This window comes from Cyanistes caeruleus, chromosome 4, assembly GCF_971803275.1.
Source record: "Cyanistes caeruleus chromosome 4, bCyaCae1.hap1.1, whole genome shotgun sequence".
Taxonomy (NCBI): Eukaryota; Metazoa; Chordata; class Aves; order Passeriformes; family Paridae; genus Cyanistes; species Cyanistes caeruleus.
The window spans coordinates 23,678,423-23,685,822 of NC_141704.1; positions in this window are offsets into that span (position 1 = coordinate 23,678,423).

Here is a 7,400-nt window from a genome sequence, read left to right on the forward strand (position 1 = left end):
TCACTGGCTGCAAGACAATTACTAGAATTTGTATTACAATTGTATAGAATATATAATTCTGTTTCAGAAAATCTCATTGTATCAGTTGCTTTTTTCTCACAACAAATGATGTAAGAAGTTTTCTGGGTTTTCCAGTGTTCAAAATATTGCACTGAATTGTGGCCACAAAACATAAGTAGTCTTTCATTGCTATTTGTTAGCAGAATAGTGGCTTGAACAATTGATTCAAGGCAGTTTGAATAGTGCTATCTCACATATCTACTAAGTGAACCTTGACCTCTAAAATATCCAGGATCTGCTTACAATTCACTGACCTCTGCAGTTCCAACTGCCTCTTTAATGCTTTGCAGAGATAATACAATTCTGGTATCTTGTCAGCATACTGACCAACTCTTTTCATCTTCTCTTTACCTTAGAGGCACCTCTTACTGCCCTTACCTGGATATAGAGATAAATCACCTGTTAATAAACCCAAACAAGCTACAAGTTCCCTTTGCCTGGAAAAGCCAGTGGTAAATGCTTCTTTACTGCTGGCTTTTGGTGAGAAGTGAAGGTTGTCTGCTGGACAAAGCAAACTAAAAGCCAGTGTTAACACCTAGCATATCAATAAGGGAAAGTCTAGTCAGCTCATTAACTTGAAAGGTGATTTGTTTGTTTTCTTGTTCAGCAGTGAAAAAGCTGCTCAAAAGTGGATGGCTGATTCTTGGTCTTTGTTGAAAACAACACCCTGAAAATGGTGTGCTACCACATTACATGACAATATTCTTTACCCCAAAACTCCCCTAATCTTAAGCAGTACTTGGGTTGAAGTTACTGTAATTGCTGACCACTCTACTATTTATTGCCTGTGATGAGTTATTGATCATTAATTATTACTTTTACTTAATTACTGCTATTGGCACAAAGACAGTGACTTCCACAAGCAAGGAGCACAGTCCATGCTTAATTTAAGTTGGACCATGTAAGGCATTATGAGCACAGCTGTGTTTTACAAATGACAAGAACAATTTTCTTGGCATTTTTTTGTCTTCTCATCATTTCTTTTTAACTGTAGAAACAGAGTAAAAAATCTCTTCCTACCTCAGAGGCCTATTACTAGACATCTATAGCAGCATCTCTATGTAAAATGGAGCTCTAGGCATCTCTGTAAACAAAAAAATTCCTCATTCACATTCATAAACACTTGTGGTGCCTACATGAACACTGCTGTTAGTACCCTTCTTGCCACTGAAGTGCTGACTGTTGCAGCCTTAGAGAAAAGTCACCTTTTACCTCCAGTTGTATTACCAAAATCCTGTGCATACAACTACCTTCGAATTTGCAGAAATGGATACACAGTTACCATCCAACTCAGATTCTCCTCTGGAATGGCTTTTCGTGAAATGGGATCAGGCTGACAGACTTTTAGCGCATCAAGGGAAAAGTAACACAGTACAAAGCTAACTCCTTTCACTAGGTAGGTACAGCAAAAATTACTTACTATGAAATTCTGGATGACATGGGCACATTTCAGCTCTCTTTTCCACACAATTCTTCAACCAACCTACTCAACAAAATGTCTTTGTATTTACTCAAATTGTTTTATGCTGTCTTCTAAATTTCAAGAGTTGCAGGGCTGTAGCCTGGGAATGCACTAATATTTTGAAGAAGCTTGAGTTTCAAAACCTGGTTAATTTCTTGGTATTCGCAGTGAAGCCAAGCCTTCTTCCATTAAGAAAAGGACATATTTGGGGGTGAGGGTTTAATGTTTACCCATCATTTTTGGGGCAAAGAAGAAGTTACTTTAAACGCAGGCTGAATTTAATCTCCTTTTCTAAATTACTCTATTGCTTTCCAACTTTATTTTTAAACAAAATCCTGCAGCTTCATTTTGCCATCTGGAACCTAAGTCACTGTGAGAAAAAACAACTTTCATTTTGAACATAGAAGACAAGATGTGTCAATGTTCTGGGCATGTAGTCAGGAACAAACTATAGATAATATAATATATATATATAATATATATTATATATATAATACATATATAATATGTACCAGAAGTGCAGGGAAAAGAAATTGCTCACTGGCTTTTGTAACTCACCTGTACTTCTCTATGTCTAGATTATCTTCACTGATTAGACTTTTTTTGGTGCTGTAGTAGAAGCTTTGTCATCTTAGAAGTTTCTTGCTTCATTAAGTTACTAAGGCTCAGGGGGCCCGTGGCAGAGAGCACCGAAAATTCAGTATTTTCAGAACTAATGCTCAGCTGCTTAAAGGCCCAAGACAATGGAGGGCATCGCTCAGGCACACTTTTGTGTTGAAGAGTGGTATTAACAGCAGGGTAACCTGGTAATTCCCTTTTAGCTAAGGACCCTTTTGCTGCCATCTGCACTTAGTTGTTGAAACTCAGAAAAAGCATAATTAGAACCAAACTCAAAACTATTGACACATACAATGTAGTTATAAAACACTGTACATGTCTTATCCATAAATGAAGTGGATACATACAAACATATTCATGTTTTTCTTTCTTACTGCTTTCTGCATTGGCTGGACTTCTGTAAAATGGTGAAATTAGAAGTTGCAGCATAAAATTCAAAATTACTTTGATGGATATTATAAATGATGCAAGAAGTTAAACTAGTCTCTAGACAAATCAGGAAGATGTCCCCTTCACCCATATAATGATCATCACTTAAATGATAAAAATCGCTCTGTTCCATTTCTTATCAGAGTCTGTTTCTACTTTGAACCTAACAATTTTAATTGAATGTGACCTGATGACTGTTCACAGAAGGTGTCTTGAGAATCAGAAGTGCAATTCCAGAGAGTGATCCTACGTTATAGTTACACAAAATAACCTTAAGCCTTTCTTTTCCAAGTCCTTGACCATTTGCACTTCCTAGATTTAAACTGCACTTACGCCTGACTGTTGTATCCAGGATGAGTTAGGACAACCCATAGAAGAAACATGGCAAAAAGCAAGAAGGCTGTTTCCGTTCAGCATTGATGAGCACACGCGTTCATGGATTTTGCACTTGCACTTTAATCATGGAAATCGTTCTGCACGCTCCTACTGCTAATGATCTCATTGTTAGGAGAAAGGCTGGCCCCAGTCCTATTGACTGTTTACATCCTAATGTGCTGGTTTTTAAATCTGTTTCCAAACTGACTGAGGTCCTATTGTCTGATATTTCCTCCACAGCATCACACATTTTCAATCAGCATCAGCTCCTTAGCCATAATCACTTCCTGCCTTGGCTTCTGTTCAGTCTTGTAACTCGGTGCAAAATGGAGCTCCTGTACATTTGGTCTGTATGCATGAAATGGTATAGAGATGAGGTGGTACTTAGGTAGCAGTTGGTAAGAAATGCTTTTATTAATTGGAAATGCTACAAACCAAATTTGAAACGGTTCTAGATAGCTAGGGGTTTGAATGATTTATACAGATACAGTAACTATATCTGTGTTTAAGAGAATTTTGCTACAATGACCACAGCTGTAAAGCCCAACTTTGTTCACATTCAACAGATTTCCATCCTAGTTATTTCTATTTTTTATACATTAGAGTACTTCAGATCCAGCTTTTTCAATTTCTCCACTTGAATAAACAATTCCCATTTCTACACAGAGCACTGTAATCATCACTTCTGGATTCAACACTAAAGATAAAATAAACCTAGAGTATAAAACAAGATGGCAGGAAAGCCATTAAAGAGGTTTTAGCAGACAAAAGCAGTACATGTCCATGTGCTTGTCCTCCCTAAAATAATGAAAGCCTTTCATCTAAAAGTGCAAGTAGCAGGAAAGAAGTTGAGCACTCAGTGAAATTTTTTGGCATCCGGCAGCACAGTTACTGATGTAAGGCTGAACAGCAGCAGTGCATTGTTCCAAGTGAGTTCCAAAGCTCCTGGAACGTGTTGCAAGACTCCAGGAAGGAACATTACCAAGTATGTAAGTCCTGCTCTTAGGGCTACCAAGCAGATTTTGGCAAAAGTCTGAATACTATTGTGTTTTCAGCTTTGATTTTCACTTGCGTCAGTGGAGCTTTTAATTCCTTCAGGGAAAATGCTACTGATGTAAGAAATTCCAGCATTTCTGCCATTATTGTAAAAATTACAGAAAGAAAGGCCCCTGAAAAGGACCCTAAGGCAAAATACAGCATGCTGAGAGAGGCTATCAGGAACAGGATTTCCAGAACAAATACCTGGTTCTTTACTATCTTCTGTCATTGTACTTTTAACCTAGGTCTGGTACAAGTTTTCCCTTTCTCACCTCAAGAATCTTGAACTTCTGGCACATCTGTGTTTCATAGTTACTTGTCCATGAATACCTGATACTTGAAGTTGTAATTATTATTATTAAATAAAAATGCCTTATTATTTAAGCATCAGAGAAGCTAAAACTAATTGATAAGACAGTTTTTCTGGCTACTGTAGTTGTAATCTAATTCCTAAAGGAGCAACAGCACATGACCTTGTATTTGTCATATTAACTATGACAAATGGAATAAATTAAATCTTTTCATACCAATGCATGGAGAGACAACCCTGGTGTTTAAGGATAATTTCTGTATTAATATGAAGAATAAAATTCTTAGCAGAGTGCAGCAGCATGCAGCAGAGGCTAATTGGTGGAATTATGCTGCCATGGGTACAAAACACCTACTCAGGCACAGAGATCTGGTACGGTTGCTATGAAAGTAGCATGGCAATGACCAGGAGATTAAACATCATCAACCTGCACTTTATCTTCAGTTCTAGCACGGAGTGTTTGATGTGTATCTCACCTGTTTACTTATAAAATGGACTGAAGAATAAACACTACCTCCAAGGCTACGGACAACAGGCTATAGTTGATAGCAAAGGTCAAGTTGTACAGAAATTGTCCACTGTTGGATTACATCCTCAAAACAGTCCACGTTCTTTCAATGTAGTACAGCCAGTAACCTGCTTGTAGGCCACACAATATTTGAAGTACTTAAGACTGCAAGTATGTGAAAGGGATATGGAGGTACTTAATGTGGATTGCAATTAGAGAAGTTGCCCTTGGACCACAGAAGGTAGTTTCTGTGTTTTTCATGCACACCAAATTAATTTACTTAATCTCTTTATAAACCAGGTCATTCATTTCACTGGAGGAATTATTTTCCACTACTAGTCAAGAGGTGTCCTTTCACTCCAAGATCTCTATTAACCAAACAAAAGGAGGAAGTGACCAACCTATGACAATGCAGGAAATTTGATGGCATATGACAATTACCTTCAATTCAGCATTACTTCCTTTTGGCCTTAGTATCAACCTTTCTCTGCCCTTCTCATTTCTGCATAGTGTATTTATTACTCTGCAGGGACTTGCTGGATTTTATTGAATATCACCTGTTATTTATATTAGTGAATCTTTAATCTAGGTTTATTGCAGAAAGACAGTTTCAGGAAAAAGATATTTGTGATCTCAGCAGGGCTCTTCATGTACCCCATGGAACCAGCTGACAATCATAAGGCACCAGCAGTCAGAACTCATAGGAAGCACCTTCAGCCCTCAAAAATGGAGTTACTCTTATTGTTGAGAGTACTTTTCTCTCCAGAAAGAATAAAGCAAAGGTTTTTTTCAGACTTACTTATCTGCTTATCTCCCAGGAGAAATTTGCTTTGCTACATCTCTGTGATCAGTGTTAAACAGGAGAGAACCTTCAACCCAGCCAGCCGGCACACAGCGATTGACATACCCCTGCTCAACACAGAACTATTATCTGTTGTGTTCTTTTCTCATTCTACACAGTCCTCTTTCATACCTCTTCAGCATCTGAAGACTAAGTTTTCCTCTCAAAAGTTCAGCACTACTTTACTTCCTCTGTTGTACCTTTTTACCATCTTCAATGTGCTTGCAACACTGACTGCAGAGCTCCCCTAGCATGAAGACACACACAGGCTTTCCCTGTGCTGAGCTTCCACCCTACTCATCCTCTGGAGACTAACACTCTAGCTTTCTTCAGAATCACTAATACTAGGCCATCACTCTATGTCCACTTCGTGGTTTCAATCACACAGATTTTTCCTATCTTTATTCATTTATGAAAACAATGACATACATTACTCACATTGCTGATCTGTTTTTCAGCCTAGACTGTGCTATAGGTTTGATTCCACGAAAATACTCTTTCAGACTGGTTGTAATTCAACTTTATGCATTAAATACTGTTTTACTGAGTGATTTCTCTGCACCATATATTTACAGGTACCTAGTTAGCCACTATAGCTTAGAGTCCCTGAAAGTTTACAAAGCTTTAATTTCATCTTACAATTTTTGAAAGAATTATGAAGTCCTAGATTTGATTCCAAGAAATCCCTTCTGACTAGTCTCCTGGCTTTGATACTTTCACCATTGTATCCAGAAGAGGCTTTGGTCAAATCCAGACCAAAGCCAGTGACATCAGATTGAAAGAAATGTTGGAGCAGAAACTGAAACAAAACATGAGCATAAGCCAAAAAAATCACAACTCTGAAAAGCCTTACATTGCTGCTAAGCATGAAGGTAAGCAACCTCCACGGTGTCAATTTTAAGGTTTTAGACAGAGCTTTGCTTCTGAGCAGGCTCCATCTTGGCAGAGGTGGAGACAATCCCAAGCAGACCTGAGCTGGCCATCCTTTGCCTATCCCATTGCAGAACAGTCAATTTTACAATCAACCGCGAATCATCAACTCATTTGGGCTTTGCACAAGTTTTATCAGGATCCTTTTATAAAAGGGTATTTATCTTTTTTAGTCATCACCTGGAGAATGCCCTAGGTTTAGGTCAGCCTGTCAGACAGATTTTCTTGAAGCTGTAGCTCTCCACCACCCTACACACACAGGCTCAGAAAAGAAAACGCAACTGAGGTCACCCACTTGATGGAAAAAAAGACAGGGTTAGCAGTCTGTGTTTTAAACACCTTACTCAGTGAAACTATCACATCCCAGATCCAGGTTTTCCAGCTTCAACAACTGGAATACTCATCTGGTCAGTCCTTTGATTTTACTGACCAATTTCACTGCCATTGTTCCACAGCTTTGCATCTGAGATCAGCACTTCAAGCTCAGAGAAAATAGTTTCAACTCACACCAGAGGTATTTTAAATCCTCAAGCAAGGACAGGACCAAGGAGTTGTATTGCATATGATGTGTTTGAGGTAGATGATCTCCATATGCATTAGCATTCCATGTTTAATCTCCAAACCCAACTTCTCAACGATAAGACAACACATTTCCATAATTTTTCCAGTGCTTCTAGAAGTATTCAATCCATGTGTTTCAACTATAACTCTCCTAATACATCCAACAATAAGTAGTGCATTAAAAATCTGCTCATCCTGACTCCACTCTTTGCCTCTGCATTTTTTGCTAAGCTCTAAAATACCTAATTTAATCCACTTTTTCAATACA